Here is a 19,146-nt window from a genome sequence, read left to right as displayed (position 1 = left end):
AACGGCCAATCCAAAGCACATTTTATTAAATAGATCAAGATCTTTCCCACATTAGTGGATATATTTCATTGTCTACCTGACTGAGGGGCACATTAGCTTTTGATGTGGAACTTTGCACCAGGGTCGTAAGTCTCTCCTGAGGGGGGCGAGCGTACAGGTGAGACACAATCCCTGGTACTTCATTCTGTTATATAATATACACAAATACCCACATTCAGCCTCTGGTAAAGCTAAAAAACATATGCACAGCTTTGATGTTAATATAACCAATTAGCAAAACAACAGTAATAAAAAACTAGGGGTGTAAACAATACCTCAATATGGATAAATGCATCAGATCCGACAAACAATATGATGCATCGGTGTAAAACGGAAAAAAGTATTTATTTTGACACTCACGTCTGATATTAAATATTTGAAAAGTTTAAACAACTTTATTTTAAAATGACATGCTCTATTTATTTATTTTCTATATAAATGTATTTTTGGAAAACATGGATGAAAATCAATGTATGCTAATATTCTTTTTTTATGAACTGTATTATTATTTTTGTTATGATTATTATTTGGAGAGTTACATTTTACTGTACAGTAGTAATATATGTTATAATTTCTCAACGCTTAATCTTAAATTGTATTTTCCAAGGGTTTGTCGTGAAGACCGTTGACGATATGATTGCAGAGAACGAACCTTTTTGTTTCGGGGGGAAGCTTTGACACGCCACACACGGGCGTCCACCTGTTGGTCAAAACTTTGTAACTACAACCAAACAGCGTTTATGAACCCCAAAACCAAATGTCTCATTGAAAATTTTAAATTTGTTTAAAATGCAGTTAACAAATCATTAAATAACTTTGATAAATGGAAATATGAAGAATGCAAACCATTAACATATGAAACTTTTTAGAGGAAACAGTTACTTATGGCGTAACAAAGCATTGTTTACTAAAATCAAGTTGACATTGTCCAGTTTGATAATGCTCCGAACCACTGGTTCGAAAACAAATAACCCAACTCTGGGGTGAGAGTGACCTCTGAGGGAGAAGGTCACGGAGATGAAGTTCATTTGTTGATGTCCTCATACTGCGATCTGGCGAATAACACCTCATGTACTTCTCCTGCTAAGCCTTATATTAGAAAATGCCACGAATAACACCTCATACTTCTCCTGTAGAAGGCAGATGAAATAGAAGAACACCTCTTCTCCTGCTAAGCCTTATTATTAGAAAATGCACGAATAACACTTCATATTGTGAGGCGAGGCACATAGAAAACAAAGCGCCCGCGACTTCATGTTGGGTCTTTTGCGTTTTAATATGCACACACACAGTGAGTCCCATATCGCCCGATTTGTTGATTGATATACAGCCCTACATTTTCATTTATTTATCCGATTTTGTCCGTCCACTTTTTCCTCATTACCTAAGCATAGAACCCAATTAACAGTAGACGTTAGTTAACTTATGGATGTGAATGGAAAAATGGTCACCTCAAGTTCCACCCCTCTTTATTGTACTCTGAGCTTGAGATCCTTCCATCAAACACCTTCCCACCTCCACTGGTCCATTAGGTAACCAAAAGAGCAGGAAGGCAATGAAATCTTATCCAAGGCAACTGATACTCATCAGAAGTTGCATGGTGCTTTGTCTACAGACCAGTAAGACACTTAGGGTTTGAACTCCGCATTTTATGTGTTTTGTTGCAAGCTTTATTTTTGTAGGAGGTAGAGCTGTACCTTTATTTTCCTCCACCTTGTCCTCAGGCAAATGCTCTGGAGATGTTTAGGTGTTGAAACGGACAGGGCCAGTACGTCACCGGGGGGGGGGGGGGGGGGGGATGGCCTCGTGGAATCCAGGGTTTGGCGCCGTCGCGGAATAGGTGGCCTGATCCTTATACTGCAGGAAGTATGAACGTGGCCATCTCATGGTTGCCCGGTGATGAGCCTCCCCGTCTGCTCACCTGCACTGCTTGATCCTTCCGATTGTAAGATATAGGACAAGTTAACAGTGAGTTTCACAAGATAACACATGGAACAGGGAAAAGGAAAAGAAAGTTGTTGTTTCAGAGATTCTTCACAGCTCTGCATCCTTCCCTTTATCAAATGAACAACAGTAGCGGTGGGGAAATTAGGGTTTGTTTGGCCAAGAGGGGGGAGACATATTTTGACAGTTCATGAGAAATAGGCTCAGTCCCCAAACTAGCGAGAGCTGCCTTATTTGTGCTAATGATTAACAATCCTTGGATAGATGATGCACGGACAAACTTCACAGCTTTTTTTTTTCTTTTTTTTTTTTTTTCTTTTAAAATCAAACGATATCACATCGTTTCGTTATTAAACTAATATATCAAACCTCTTCTGCCCTAGTATTGGACCATCTTACTGTGATATGAGGCTTGTACCTGAAGTCTTTTGCGGTTGTAGAGAGTCCCAAGCAGAAGCATGGCAGACCGCTTCACGTCCATCTTTTTGGCTTTTTCCAACATGGACTTGTCCCAGAACTCCAGGAGGCATGGGCCGAGAGAAGACCTCATAGAGGTGAGGAACCGTCCAGGTTCACTCGAACATCCTCTTGGGGGGGGGGGGTCCCAACCCTGATTGTCAATCAACATCGAGCGACCGCACAATCAGATGGACACCCAACAGACATTTACAGGTATGAGGAAGCCATTTACAACATTTGTTTACACATGTTTGTATTTCCAATAAATCCAAGAAGGAGATTTTGAATGCACACAGAGGCATTAAAACATGTCTATCATACCTGTTTGCACTCCACATAAACAAGATGCTATTTGTTGCTATTTAGGCTGGTGCAAACAGTATCTACCACTATTTAACACTCAGTGTAAACAGCATCTACCTTCTTTGACATCTAATTTAAAAACAGCCACTGCTTTATGAAAATGGGGCTTTTCCAAGCAAATCAGACTCCTCCATAGCAAATATCTGTGATACCAGAACTTTGTAATTTTTAGTTTGTTAATCTTACTCGTACATCATGGGCTTAGGCCCGTGCAACATCCCACAGTGTGGGCATCATGCACGGAATGACAAGGGTCCATGATACTAAACAACGTTTGGGCCCACATACTTTCCTGAGACAACCAAGGGCAGAGAAGAACATCAGCCAACTAAAGGCAGGATGTTAAAATGGTTGTATATCTCTGACCAGTGTCACTGTGAGGAACCCGCTGGGCTTTGGCATTCCAACCTTTAATCTCCAGCCATGTGGAAACATTTTGTTTGTTTGGTTTTTGTTGTTTTTTTTTTTACCCCCCACCCCCCCCCCCCCCCATGTTGCACCCCCCCCCCCCCCCCCCCCCAAAAAAAGTCCGCTTGATGATTTTGAAACACATTAAATCCTGTCCGCTTTCTCGTTGGCTTGCCGCAAAACCAAGTACCGAAATATCAATGTAAACCCTCAGAAAAAAAGAAAAAAAAGGTGGATGGGTGTTTTTTTAGCAGGGGAAAACAAAACATAATACCAGGCCATTTCTAGTGATTTTTAATCTTTGATAAATTTGGCTAATTTTAGTAGTTAGCGTAGATTTTCATTCTAGTTGTTTCATGTTTAACCACTTTCTGGTAAAGAAACCCTGGGTTTAAAGGAATTATGTAGAAATTAATGATGCATGGTTTAAAAAGATTCGAAAATGTTTAAATCAAACAATTTGCTATATTTGCATTGAGATGGCAAAGGATGCAGAATTCAGATTTGGCTGACAATAAGAAGAAAGTCATGTTCAAAAACTATATGATTTTTTTTTCCTGTAACACCACATCATTACACTCAACCATTCTATTCCTAATTTTCGTTATCTCTACGGTAGTCTATTCATTTCTTAGTAGTAGAAGTATATAACTACAATAGCTAGTATACTTACTAGAAAACGCTTACTTACACACAATGCGAAGCCAAAAATATAATCCTGGGTAATTCGTTAGACATATTGACTAGGGAATTTACATACGGAAACTAAATTGCTTATTATTCAAAAGCCTATGAACCTCCACAACTGACGTAAAGCAAAGATTTAACAGACATCTCAATTTCATGGTAGAGTTTTATATCGCTTAGATAAAACATAAATTTTGACAAAACTGCTTGAGGGTCCTGCCTAATAATAAATATTTTAAGAAAAAATAATTTTTCATCGGATCTACTTTAGGAGTTGGAAAGTTGTAAGGCTTGAGGGCTGTTGTCGGTTTGCTATATCGCTTATATCGCAGTATGACATTATATCTGCTCAGCACAGGACTGCTCAAAGTATTTTACATTAGATGTAATAAAGAAACTTGCATGAATGATAAAAAGGAGTGAGATATGCTTTTGATGCTAAACGAAGTTATTAAACGTAATAAGCCGTGAAAAAAATGTCAGGGTGCTAAATCGAGCTTGTTTCACTAAAATGGTCAAATACATGCAGAAATGTCAAACATGCCCATCAGAGAGAGTGTGCAAGTAAAAAATATATATATATCTTGAATGAATGTAAACAGTTGGAAGGACATCCCAAGGATGTTGGATTAGGACCTGCTGCTGCTGTCTGTTCAGTAAACCCGTTCTCTGCTGTTCTGTGTGCCTAAACAGCAAAACAAACCAAGCAAAGAAAAGGAGAAAATCACTCTTGACTTAACTTCAGTAGCTTTAATAAAAATTAATGTAGATTTAATTCATACATTGATGACTACGCACCATTTTATTTTTACATTTAATTATTCAGCAATACTACAAACCTTTAATTTAGTTTATTTTGTCTTGTTATATTAATGTTTTTGTCTTGCCATATTAATGTCATGTCTCTGTTCTAGAGCCATGTATATCATGTTTTCGGTTTACTTACCAAAGCATTTTAAAAAATCATTTAAGTATATATTTCATCTCTCACCGAAAGCAGAGATGAGCTGAATCGGTCCTTTAGTGGTTGAATCGTTTCACCATTCCATTTCGTGATGAAAAAACTCAAGTAATAAGAAGAACGCTTAATGAGTTGCCCTTAGATCTTTCCACAAGGCTCCTATAGATCCTCTTCAAAGGTGGGGGTTTCATATTATGGAGAACTTATAATGCCTGGCCATCCAGACCTTAATATTGCATAAACAATCAACATTAGAGCTTTAATCCAAAGCTTTCCTCCAGAACCTTTTCTCTTAATGTGAGTCAGTAAGCTTATTGCCACTTTAAAATGTTTGTGCATTCTGAAATGTACCCACAGAAAGATGACAAATATCTTTCTCCACGCCTCACAAAGAGATCCATTTTTGATTAAAAAGTGCTTATTTTCAGGCAACTACCGTTTTGCAAATGGTTGGCAAGTCTACATATTCTCAGTAGCCATAAGTGGGAGTTTTCTCTGCCCCAGTGACACTAAACCTGTTTGAGGCAAACAGCACTCTCATTCGCAATCCCTCGACTCGGCCAGCATACCTATTCAGATCTGGAAACCAAAAACACAAAACATACTCAACATTTGCGTAAGGGGTTATAGCAGGTCAATTTGGCAGGACTCTGATGATGAGAAACAGGACTCTGTTCGAACTTTCACTGTTTTTGTGTTTAGCATAAACTGAACAAAAGACCAGAAAAAGGCCATTAGTGAGTTTTTGCACAGCATGGTGCAGAACTTTTAAAACATCAAAATAAAAAAAATTTCAAAATCTAGCCCCAAAAGTTTTCAACTTTTTCAAAATTCTTAAAGTTCTCTTCGGCCTACCAAGGCGGCATTATCTGATACAAAAATAAAACCAGATTGTAAAATATTATTACACCTTTAAGGAACCCTGTTTTCTGTTCTAACACATTTAAAGCTACACCATCTCATGTGCTGAAACATACACCTTTTTACTCTATAGTCTTTTCCCTTTTTTGGAAAGATGAAACAATGTAGTGGCCATTTGGACCAAACAAACGATATTCTTCCCATTTACAACCATAATAACCAAAATGAAAAGACCGAATATGCTAAATTGCCTGTCAGCTATTATCAATAAAGTTAGACGCGCCGTTTTAATATATATTCAGTAACTATGATACTTTTTTTGGTTAATAAAAAGTTCAGAAGAACAGAATTTATTTCGAAATATATATATTTGTTTACATTCTTTTTCATTTTTGATCAATTTAATGCATTCTTGTTCAAACAATAATAATAATAAAACTTCAACAAAATTCTTGAACGATATAGAAAAATGAATAAAAGTGAACTCCACCTGGATCTAGAGGCAGACAAGTTGATTGATTCTTGCAGACTGTGGCTACACTGGGGCCAGGGTCTGTATTATGGATGCTAAGCTAGCAAATTATTGTACTATGAACATGAAAAATATATGAGAAGTCAAAAATGGGCCTTCAAAAGTCCAAGTTCAGCTCTTAACAAAACAACCGTAACCTGTTAACAACAAAATGTACAAAAAATGTAAGAGTCAAAAAGAGAAAAAGTAAGTCACCATATCTGCAGACATGTCGAGCTTTCTAATTCCAGTTGCATTTAAAATCTATCTATCTATCTATCTATCTATCTATCTATCTATCTATCTATCTATCATCTGTCTGTTTGTCTTACCTCTATAAGATCATCTTCAGAAAGTGCAGCTCTCTCAAGGTCACTCAGTTTGTTAGGACTCTCTTCACCGACTCGTCCTGGAAGTCGCTGGTGTCAAACTTACGGGCCTCTAGTCCATAGATCTTTGTGTGGTTGGCCATCTCTAAGTTTTTTTGCAGCTAAAGCCAAAAATTGCAGCATGAGACTCTGAGAATCTGTGGTGTTGTAGAATAGAGAGCAGGCCGGGCCTCACCATGATCTCCTTGTTGGCTTCCAGTGATGTCAGCGTTGTAGGTCCGTGGGGAGGCCTCCGTGTAAGCGCTCCAGACCTCCTCCGCTGTGCCGTTGTATTCCTCTAAGAATTGCTTGGCCAGCCTTTCATCTGTTATTTTGACCTGAGGCATTCAAAAAAAACATGAGAATGAGTTCTGCTCGTTTTCTGAGAGAAGGCATTGTAGGCCTAATATATATAGTAGGAGCACTTTGAAAATATCAAAAACAGAATCAGAAAAAAATAAATCAAGGCTGATAAAGACGAAACATCATGTCTAACTTTCACATTAAAGAGAGAAAAGCAAATCCATCCCTATGGTAAAAACCAGTACACTTCTTTATAGAAAGTACCTTACAGTAAGTTGTAAAAATTAAGAGTACTTCTATTAAATGCAAGATTACTTCTAAAGTTGAAGTTTGAAAGATTTTTGTATTTTTTTTTTTTTTGTCAAACTACATTCCCTTAACCCAGTTTATTGGGTTTAGTAAATAGTAAATGTACTGCTATAATGGGTTTATCACCCTCAAAGAAATTAGTATTTGGTTACAGAAGTGCATGCATGCAAAGGTTGTTTGAAAATATGCTTTATTTTTGTAATTCCACTATGTGACACTAAGAATATAATTTGCTTTTAAACAACATACTTGCAGTGCAAAGAGACTTAATGTGATGCTTCATTGCATGTTCATTTCAATTCATTTAAAACGTATTATAGTTTAGATATTATAATAATATTATTAAAACATAATGACTTAAAATGTACTTTTAATTAAATTATACTTATAAACCTACATAATCAACGAAATAATAAATAAATTAAATACACTTAAAATGCATTTTAATACATTTCACATTATAAGTACATTTTTAAAAAATTTACTTTTAAGGTTTCAAGTACACTACACAAGTATACTCACATTCAGTACAGTTAAGTACACTTTGTTTTTCTGCCAAGCTTGAAAAAAGACATGGATTTCCGAAGTAACTCTGGTACAAGAGAGATTACAACATTTCCACCGGGAAGCAGATGACATGCAGGCTCAGTAATGACATACTGAAATGTGTTATCTGTAACGTGTTACAAAAGGGTTTTCATGAATTAACCTAAATTCACGTGAATAAACCCATAAAAACAGTTTCTGTACACATCCTTACCGCATGTCTCAGGGTAGCCTCTCTGGCAATTGGTGGTAACCTAATACAAAATCAGGCCAGCTCAGTTTTGGGTCCTCCTGTGTTGCTATCTCAGTTCCTGCAGCCAGGTGGCAACTGGCCCTAAAATAGCTCAGCCCAGGGCCGTCCGGCCATTTTTGGCCAGCGCCCAGATTCTCTTGTGGCACTCTCTGGTCCTGGAAGGCCTGGAAGAACCAGCTCTCAAGACTTTCCTCCTGCACGGAATTAAAGTAGCACTTAATCTCAAAGTACTGATTTTCCAGCCTCCTCATGATGAGACAGTGAGCGGTTATCCAAAACCCTCGGCAGACGCGACTTTTCAAACCAACATGCATACCCCTAAAATAGCTCCAAGTTCTCTTGATCTGTGGATATCACATATGTTCAAAGAGTCCGCATGTCCAGCAGCCCAGGCATAACTTCTGGATGGATCTGGGAACTGCGGCATGAACAGTCACAAAGGTTCTGTGGAGAGGTTAAATGAGAGAAAGAAGTTATCTTCTCTGTGTGTATTAATTTTTGATTGCTACTCAAGCACAAGCAGCTCATGGTGATGAACCCACCTGATGTGCAGGTGTGTTTCCAGGAATGTGATATTTCGGCTCCAGCATCGTAAAAATGCTCCTCTGTACGTCTGGTTGGTGGACAGATGCCTTGGTATTTTGTTCTAATAAAAGGAAAAATACTTATATTCAATATAGGAGAAGTACTGTTCTTTTAGATTTAAATATAAATGGCCTTGTCTTAGTTGATTGGACAGCTTGAAAAAAAATATTTACACCCCTATTTAAAGGTTTGGTGTTGGTATGATTTTTTTTATTTTTTATTTTTATTATTATTGTTATGTTTTTAAAAATAAGTGTCTCATTGTCAGCAAGGCTATATTAACTTATCCTAAAAAATACAGTAAGAAATTATAATATGCTAATTTACAGCTCAAAAAACATTTATTATTATCATCACAGTTTAATATTGTTGTGTTCTCTTCTATACTGTACATATATATATATATATATATATATATATATATATCTCTCTATATATGTACAGTATATATATATCCACATACATATATATATATATATATATATATATATATATATATATATATATATATATATTCCAGGAATCGATATAGCTCAATAGAATAGCATTTGTTTAAAAGAGATATGTATATATATATATATATATATATATATATATATATATATATATATATATATATTCAGGAATCATTAACATTAATAGAGCTCAATAGAACAGCATTTGTTTAAAACAGATATCTTTTGTAACACTATAAATGTCTTTACTGTCACTTTTGTTCAATTTAATATTTCTTTGCTGTGTAAAAGTATTAAATTCTTAAAATAAATACATACAAATTTTACTGACCCCAAACTTTGGAATTGGATTGTAGAGTAAGCAACAAATAAATACATAAAAATAAAATATAAAAAAATTGATATCCCATAAAGGTACAGTAGGTTACCCCATAAATATCATGACCTGTTTAATATTAAACAGTTGTGAAAAATATGTGCACTTAATTAAATTAAATGTGTGCTTGTAGTGTACTTCAAGTATATAAATATATATAAAGTACAGGACAGGGATGCTATAAAGGCACAAATGATCGATTGCTGACCGCAGTGTTCCATTATGAGACCCTGTTTTTGTTTGTGTTTTACTGTACCTGAGGTACCACCATTCTGCATTGTAACGGTCAGGCGGTTGTTTGTCACTAAGCCACACTTAGCGCCACTGATCAATAAGGTATCCAAAGGAAGGAAGGCAATCTTTTTAAAGCCATCTTCAACGGAGTAGTTGATGTCACTCTCTATGAATTTCCAATCACGTCATCTATTTTATCTCAGGTTTTACACTATAAGTATCATTCTGAATGTCTTTCACCTACCAGCATCATCGGTCACTTGGTCCGGAGACCGATCGTGGCCAGGAAGATGACTGGAGTGTGGACACAGACAGGGGCAAGCCGCATCTCCTACAGCCAGCCTCATGGAAGCCAGGGTTGGCTCACTCCCCTGAAGCTGGTGGCTGCTCTTTGTACTGGGAGTGTATTCCACATGGCCCATCTGGTGATGCAGGTGAAAACTGCTCCATAGTCACAGTGGTACACTGTTTGATTCTAATCAAGGGATCCACACATTTTGCTATATTACTTAAGAATACCTTTGATGGTGATTTTTTTTATATTACATTTTACAGTCCCTTCCTTTCCCTTCCAGTCCCTATATTTCTATAATATTTTGAAACAAAGCATTCATACGGTGATTCATAAAAAAAAAAAAAAAAAAAAAAAAAAAAAAAAAAGCTTAAGAATGCAGTGCTATTAATCAAATTATTCTGTTTATTTGATAATCCTGACCAATCTAACAGTATGAAATCTTATTTCCGCCACAGCATTAAAAAATAAATAAGCCTAAATAAATAAATAATATTATTGTGGCTTTTAATCGCACAATAATATTTTTTTTTTTAGAATTTTTCATATCTCAGAATTGCAAGTTTATATGCTGAAATACAAGTTACAAAGTCACAATTAGAAAAAAAAAAAAAAAACATGAATTATGAGATGAAAAAAGTAGCGAAATGTGAACTCAAAATTTTAACTCAGGATGTCAGAATCACAAAATGTAAACTCGGGCAATTAATTTATAACTGCAATTTTGAGAAAAAGTGTTCGAATTACAAATTTACATCATTTGCAATTGTGAAAAACAGCCATGCATTTGTTGCTGCTTTAAAGCAATCTGTCCTTTTTTGTGGAATTTCGTACCCGACCACCAAACTCCCAAAACATACATTGGGGAAATAAACAGAAGCCGTTCGCTTTATGAGAAGTCCGTGAACCATCAACATGGTTTTTAAACTTACATTATAAGGTAAAAAAATGGACATATAAATTCTGTATTGTTAATATTGTTCATTGTTATTTTATGTAAACTATAGCTAACTAAAATCAACAAACAAAACCTTTTTGTAAAACGTTCCAGCTAATTTTGTAACTAGAATTTAATGCAACCTAAATGCACAATTAGATTACAGCACGATTGGAAATAATAGATATTTACATACATTTTTTTTTTCTTTACACATTCCATGTCTCGTCTCCCAATTACTATAATATCAAGCATGCTTTCCAATGACACTGTTGTCTTTTTGCTGTCTACTGTACTGAGATATGATTAATGTACCTGAAGTCTTTGCGGTTGTAGAAGTCCCAGGCAGGGGGCATGGCAGACCACATCCCTTCCGTCACTGGGTTTTTTTTTCTCCAGCATGGACTTGTCCAAAACTCAGGGAGGCATTTCAAAGCAAACCCAGAGAGGTGAAGAACTCCTCTCAGCCACCGGAACATGTGGTAGCATTATAACCCTATGGGTACAAAATCGCTTTATCACTCTCTCTGGAGTGCTGAGGGATATTATTCACTCATCAGAGATATAGTTCTGTTAAGTTCACTTTGCTTAACCATTGTGTATGTCCACATCTACATTGGAGGCTTCTCAGGGAAAGGGATCATCATGTTGTAGATGTTGTTCCACGTTTGTGACCACATATTGCACTGAAACAGAAACCAAACACATTGAAAACATGATAAAAAACAATAAGCTTATAAACAATTTGTCATGGCGTTATAATGCATTTATATTATTACTTGTATAAGCCTAGTTACACATCTGAAATTGGCTGTTTTACTGTGTTTTCATTTACATTATAGATGCAAGATTTTTATAATTTCATTTTAGGATAGTTTTATAATGTTTTTATAACAGTTTTTTATGAGAGATCATACCATGCATTATTAGGTGCATTACAAAGGCGCATAATTAAAGGGGTCATATGATCACGATTTAATTTTTCCTTTTGTTTTGGAGTGTTACAAGCTCTTGGTGCATAAAGAAGATCTGTAAAGTTGCAAGACTAAAGTCTCAAATCAAAGAGATATTCTTTATCAAAGTTAAGAGCTCAGCCACACCCCCCTAAAACATGGTTCAAACATGCGCCCCACATCTCTACGTCACTATGTGGGAAGATTTGCATAACCACGCCCAAATGTTCCCTTCATGAAAAGAAAGTACATTAACTTTGAGTATATTTGCCGCCGCTGCCATGTTATTGGAGATGCTGTGACTTTGTTGTGAAATTGAAACTACTTTGTTTGGCCTTCAAAAGAAGACACGACTAGAAATCAGTGGTTAAGTTGTATTTCATTACTGTTCAAGAACAGTTCAACCCAAATATTCAGATGTGTGCTGCGCATTTATACAGAGGATGAGGACTGTTTTCCTGAATCAGTAGCCTACAATATCCTGTGGCGCAGTAGCTGTTTCTATAAGTTGGGCAGTTCAAACTTTGCAAGGACAGTCTGGTAGGTAAGGTTTTTTTTATGTTAAAGTAGTTTTTTATATTTAAACGGATTTTCCAATGATGATTTCAAGCATTGTGAGTTTTGAGCAGTGTAGAGTAGGCTTGTTTTTTGTTGTTTCTCAGATCACAAATGCAGACATGGTTTTAATGTTTCATGGCGCAGCCTACCAGATGCTCGCTGTAAAAGACTGGTATAAGTTATTATAATCAGTAATTATGGCCCCATTGGGAAGCAACAAATGCCTCTCGTTTTGTAATGGGTTTTGTGGTTTTGATACTCGTCTGGTGATGCTTCTTCACCAAAAAAAACAAAATAATCTTAAAAAACTCTCAGTGAACCGGTCGAACCAGTTCACCAAATCATACTGAATGTCGTTTGAAAGCGGTTCTAAGCCTCCGAAATATGCACTGCTAATCCACTAATTACTTAAGTTATTCGGGTTTATTAATGCAGCCTTTACACTCACTCTGGATGCGAAATAAATCAATATCGAGCTTTTATTCAGTTACTTCCTAACAGTACATTGACTGAACTGCTAAAGAGAACCGATGATGGGATGTGCCGCGAAAGCAGAGTAGCTGGACTGAGTCTCGTGTTGCTGGCCTGGAGGCGCCATCACAGTATGTCAAGGCATTAACATTTCCGTCACAGGCTTGAGGCATTGACCCAATCTAGCGCCTGGATAGCTGGCCAATCAGAGCACACCTTGCTTTCAGGACGATGAGCTTTGTAAAAATCGATGCGTTCAGAAGAGGCGAGGGCACAGAAGGAGAAACAATTATGTACATAATATGGAAAATAATGTGTTTTTTACTTGTAAACTATATAAACATTGCATACACCAAATACACAAAATAATGTTATTTTTAGCAGCACCATATGACCCCTTTAATGCATTAAAATTCATTTTATAATGCATTATATATACAGACTTCATGTAAAGTGTTACAAATGTGGCAAATTACTTATGCCTCTCTATTGTAAGTTTCTTTGGATAAAAGTGCCAGCTGAATAAACAATTGTACAGTAAATGTAAGCAGTCTGAATCTATTTTCCTGTCTAAGTGGGCAATTTTTGGCCAGAATATATTGAAATGAGGACCAGATTTTATGCATTATGTCAAAGTCTGGCTTTGTAGTTATGTAATATTGCCAATAATAAACCATCTTCAATGTTGCCAAATCTGTATTTTTCACAATCTAACTGACTTACACCCAAGAGGTGAAGTGAGGGATGGGACCCTTGAGGTTGATGTGTTTGGGGACCATAGTAGTCATAGAGCTTTGTGAACAAAAGGCATGCAGGTTTTTGGTAGAGGTTCCAGCTGCTTAAACAGATTCTCTAGGTCTTGCTTAAAAAGTGCGATTCGTACCAGGAAAAGCCAGTAAGCGCCTGTAGCCGTCAAACCCTGGGGAGAACAGATAAAAGACAGGGAATCATATCTTTCTTTCTTTATCATTCTCCCCTCTCCAAAAGTACTCACTCACCGTCCATCCGAGAGATGCCCTGTTGCTGAGCTCCACAAGCTCAGGGTAGAGGGATCTGAGTGGGACCCCTGAGGCATTATTTACCAGCCTTCCCGAGCATACAGAAGCCTCTTATGAAAATAACTTGGGGTAGCCATTATTTCTTTGAGCTCTAAAGACACATAAATAACATAAATGCGCCAATAATTAGAGGAATAGTTAAACCAAAATGTATTCACCCTGAGGCCATCACACATGTACTGCAGTTGAGTTTGTTTCATCTTCGGAACAGATTTAGAGCAATTTATGAATATATAGTACTCACATTTTAGCCAGAAGCTAAGATGTTAATTTGGAGACATGTGGAGTTACTTGTGGATTATGGTGATGTTTTTAAAAAATTGAAAATAAATCAGCTGTGTTGAACTCCCCCCAGAGAAAAAAAAAGAAGAAAAAAAAAAAAAATTCAATTCTGCTGGACGGGCACCCATTCACTGCAAAGTATTCCCATTGGTGTGTATGTGATAGAATACCCTAAATTGTCTTCCCCCCCGAATCCCCCCCCCCCCCCCTTTTTCCCCCTTCCCCTGATCCTCTCTTAAATTTTTTGCCCCCTCCCTTTTTCCCCCCTCCCTTTCCTCATCCCTTCTGTCCCCTCCTTTCCCTCTCCCCCTTGGCCTCCCCGAATCGTTCTGAATGAAACATTTTCAAGGAATTTTTTTTTTTTTTTTTTTTTTCCATTTTTCCTAAGTGAACGTATATTTGATAATACCAACTTTAAAAACTTGCAGTAAAAACAAACCTTCTAAGTTTCAGTATTTTTTTTAGGTTATGCTGGAGTCTTGCAAAAATGAAGCCCCAGATGAAGAAAAGGGTGTTTTGGTTTACAACGCAGTGTGGTGTTTCCCTCCCCGGATTTTTTTTTTGTGGTTCATACACGCTAAATCACTTCATTCAGCAGTTTCCTCTTCCTCCAATAAATAAAGCACTGAACAGAAGCTTTTTAATTAGGAGTAACAGGACACAACACATGGTTTGATTTTTAGCTTTTGGATCATATGACTTGGATCCAATACAAGTGGAGGAACCCCCAGAAACAGTAGGTCAAGAGTTAATGTCACATCAGCTAGAATTTTAGTGTTGTCCTATTTCATACCAAGATGTCATATTTTAACTACCTCGGCTGTGTTGTATTATGTTTTGTTTTTTTTTTTTTTTTTTGGTGTATGTGTGTATTTGGAGATGGGGGAAAAAGCACACAAACATCCGCTGCAGATATAAGCAAGTCCCTACATGTATGAAACACTGTTAAAAATAAAAAACAAACATGTGATGTCATCCAAATAAGCAGATAGTTTTGGATTTTTTGAATGTTATAGAGATCAATGATGTTATTAGCAAATGCGAAAAACCGGGTTTGTGAGATGGATCTAATCAGGTTGACTTTTGTTTTTTTTTACTTTTTTTCAAAAAAGTAACCTCCATTTTTTACTTTGTTTCCCCATTCCTCTGCCCTCTTCTCTCCCATATTTATTGACTGACAATCCCCTCCTGTCCCCCCCATATTGGGAGAAATCAGAGTACAGAGGCATTGAACATGAATTGTTACTGTAGTTTCTAGACTAAATGTGAATGTTTGCATTACTTTTTTTCCATCCACTTTGCCAAAAGCCAGATTTAGTATTCATCAAAATTTTAATTAAAAACAGGTGAAATGCAAACTCCAGAATTATTATGGTGAACGCAAACCTGCAATATTTAAATAATGTTAAATAACACACGTTACTTCTTTTTTAACAGTATAACACCAATATCTTGCTTGCTGGCTGACCCTTTAGATGGATCTTTCCAGTTCAAACAAAAACAACAACAAAACATTAACAATAAGCAAAAATTGACTTTAAGAATAAAACTTAAACATTGTGCTTCTTGTTTTGTTTTGGTTTTTTTTATATTTTGCTGAAGAGGTGTTCCGTCCCCTCTCCCCTGTGTTCTCTAACTCTATAACAAAAACAAACAGACCGTGAAATTTTTTTTACTTTTTTTTTCCTTTTTTTCCTTCCAAGGCCCCGGAGGTTTATTCCATTACACTTTTTTTTTTGGTTTGTGAAAAAGAGCTTTTTTAAGATATTTTGCTATAAAATAGAACCTTTCCCTTGTAGTAAAAACAATCAAGTTCCCCCTGCTTATATATTTTTTAAAAAGAGAGGTATTGTGAAAAGGTAAAAACCCCCCAAATTAAATATAACCCCCCATATTACTTTTCCATAAAAAGGGTTAAATAAATAACCCCAGCAGTAATAAGTTCAACTTTTTTAGGAGGTAAAACCACAATTATTGTAATGTATTACTTTTAAAAAGTAACTTTTTTTTTCTTTTTTTTTTTCCCAACACTGCAGGCATAAAAAGGCATTGATATGCACTTTTATAAGTATAAACAAAACACAGCCAAAAATGGTTTTGCAAAACAGGTTCCCAGATTTTGTCTAATCGGGAGCAATCGGGAGGATTTTTTTTTCCCGTGGGACCCGGTCTGTTTTTGTTTTTTTTGAAAAGTTCCCCCACCTTTGGGCCTAATCCTATGCAATGCTAAGTTAATAGTGAGAAATTCGGGGATCGCCTTAAAATAAAGTGTAACAACCTTACCCCAAGTTTAAAACAACAACTGGTAGGTTTGCAACAAGGTCTTTATAAGAGAGGATATTTAATAAAAAAAAGCGGGGATCTTTGGTTTTTTTTTTTTTTTTTTTCTTTTTTTTTTTTTTTTTTTTTTCTGTAGCCTATAGTGAAGGCACCTTTCCCAATTCAAACGCCAGAAGCTTTTCTGGGTCCGCTGTTGGTCAAAAACTCGGCTGCAGAATTCATTTTGACCAATTGAACCGGGGTGGAAACTCTCCCGCAAAAATTGGGGAAAATCTTTCACCCTTGTGTGAAATTTTCCCAGATTTGCTTTTGGATTATCATTGGTATTATATGACTTTGTTACTTTTTGTACTGTTTTAACTATACTTACTTTTACTGCATTTTTTTTTTTTTTGCAGTGCAAAAATTTATTGGCCGCACCCGATGGTAAATTCATTTGTGACGCTCAGTGAAACAATTTTTTTGTCAGGAGGCAAAAACAATTTTATTGAAGGGGACTTTTTTTTTTTTTTGTTTTTTCTTTTTTTTTTTTTTTTTTCTTTTTTTTTTTTTTTTTTTGTCATTTTTTTTTTTTTTTTTTTCTCTCCCACTTTTTTTTTTTCAGTCATTTTAATAGCACATTTCCGTACTGTAGTTTCTCATAGATTTTGTTGGCTTGACAAAATTAGTTTACTACTACTAAGTATTATAAACCCTTCTTTTTTTTTTGTTTGTTAACTTGTTGTGTAAAAAGAATAATCGTGACATGCAATCCAGGCGAGTTATTGTCCTGACTATGTAGGGATCACTAGGCGCACATTTAGGTGGGGGTTTACAATAGAACCCACAGCTTATTTTTTAAAAAATAGAATAATTTTAAAATATCAAAAAAACAAAAAGAAAAAAAAATAACAGACGAAAAAATAAAAAAACAAATAAAAATGTTGAAACAAAAAAAATAAAAAAAAATAAAAAAAATGCACTGGCAAATTGGCCCTTTTATTTGGAGGAATGTAAAAAAACCAATGTTTGGATGAAATGGTTCCTAGTTTTTAAATATAAATCTGGCATCCTGCAGACCAGGTTGTTATTTTTTTTGGGACATACTTTTTTTTTTGCGTTCTCAGTGGTGATTTAGTGTTCACAGCTTTCAATCGCTTTTAAAAAAAATAAAAGAAAATATTAAAAAATTTAAAAAAAAAAAAACCATCGTATTCAGCTTGTCAGCGTGCAATAAAATTTAAAAAAAAAAGTAATAAAAAATAAAGGCCTCAAGCTCTATGTTAATTCCTGAAATTGTGAATCCCAGAACAATTCTTTTGTTGTAAAAAAATCTGCATGGCCCTTAGTAACTTTCCTTGTGAGAATCAGTGCATGGTGTATTTGCTTTTTGACCCCATGCCTCTGTGAAAGCCTGCTCCTCCAAAGATGCAGAAACCTGAAGGAAACAATGAGGAGAGTCTGATTATTCTACTGGTCATTAAGAGTCATTTGTTCAGGAATCAGTACTCTACACTATTTGTATTGTATGTTTTTGATTCACTGAAAAGAACCGCATCGTAAGAGTCATGTGTTTAAGAATCAGGCTAGATATGCTGCATATTTTGGTTTTACCAAAAACAACCAGTTCATAAGAGTCATTTGTTTGTGAATCATAATTCACAGCATGCATTGAACTGACTCATAAGATCCATTGTTTGGAAATCAGATGACACTAGTCACACTGAATGTTTTTGCATTACTAAAACAAATGGGCTCATAAGCCTAATTTGTTTGTGAACATGAATGCACTGATTGCATTGTATGTTTTTGTAATGTGTGTAAAAAAGAACTCATTCTCATTTGTTTGGGAATCAGACTAGTTGCACCTCTTTTTTTCATTCTCTGTTAATAATCATTTCTGGCTCTTGCTCAGGCCTAGAACAGTTTGGAGTTTCTTTCATTCTTATGTTTTCAGTAAGACCTTGAATTGCTTTTGCAGCAACAAGGGATGAAATGAGGTGAATGAGTTCACACCATCCATCAATTTATTCTTTGGATCCTGACAGGAAATCATTTCTTTTGCGGAACACGAATAGCACCTGAAACAATCCATACTGAGGTATAAAGCACCTGCTCGTTCATATGCCATAAAACGGTAGTGTGCCTGCTGTGGAGAAACTTTTAGCCATTAAATTTCAGTCAGTTAGACATCATTGAGCTGAGAATGTGGCTATATTGTCATGGACAATGATTTCGCACACACTCTGTGTATTTGAGAGACTTAGGTTATTTGTTGGGTGAGGGATGTGGAATGAAGTGAGTTGGATATGTCATTTGTCACTGGATATTTCAAAGCCGTCACACAAAGATTTACACAATTACGCACGTCTCCCTCTCATGTTTGTTCAGTTCTTCCTTCTTCAGAACACAAAAGAAGATTTGAGAACTCAGACTCATTGACACTCCATTGGATCCAAAAATACTGAGGCATTCATCAAAAATATACGTATATTTGTTTTATGTTACACAAATCAAAGAAAGTCACAATGTATTTGATGACATGAGGTGATACAGTTGTACCGATCTCTCTCAACAAGCAAAACAAAAAAACCGCACTCAGGAAATAACGAACACGCAAGGCGCGGTCCCTCACTACGTCCTGGACGATCCACAACTCTCACACACAACGCCG

General features: G+C 36.0%; 1 pseudogene; it reads right to left on the bottom strand.

The window, feature by feature from the left end:
* The window catches only part of LOC122133887, a 28,191-nt pseudogene that overhangs the window by 601 nt on the left and 8,444 nt on the right, over positions 1–19,146 (bottom strand).

This window comes from Cyprinus carpio, unplaced genomic scaffold (assembly GCF_018340385.1).
Source record: "Cyprinus carpio isolate SPL01 unplaced genomic scaffold, ASM1834038v1 S000006527, whole genome shotgun sequence".
NCBI lineage: Eukaryota > Metazoa > Chordata > Actinopteri > Cypriniformes > Cyprinidae > Cyprinus > Cyprinus carpio.
The sequence above is the reverse complement of the archived record's forward strand: the minus strand, read 5'-3'. Positions and strand labels throughout refer to the sequence as shown.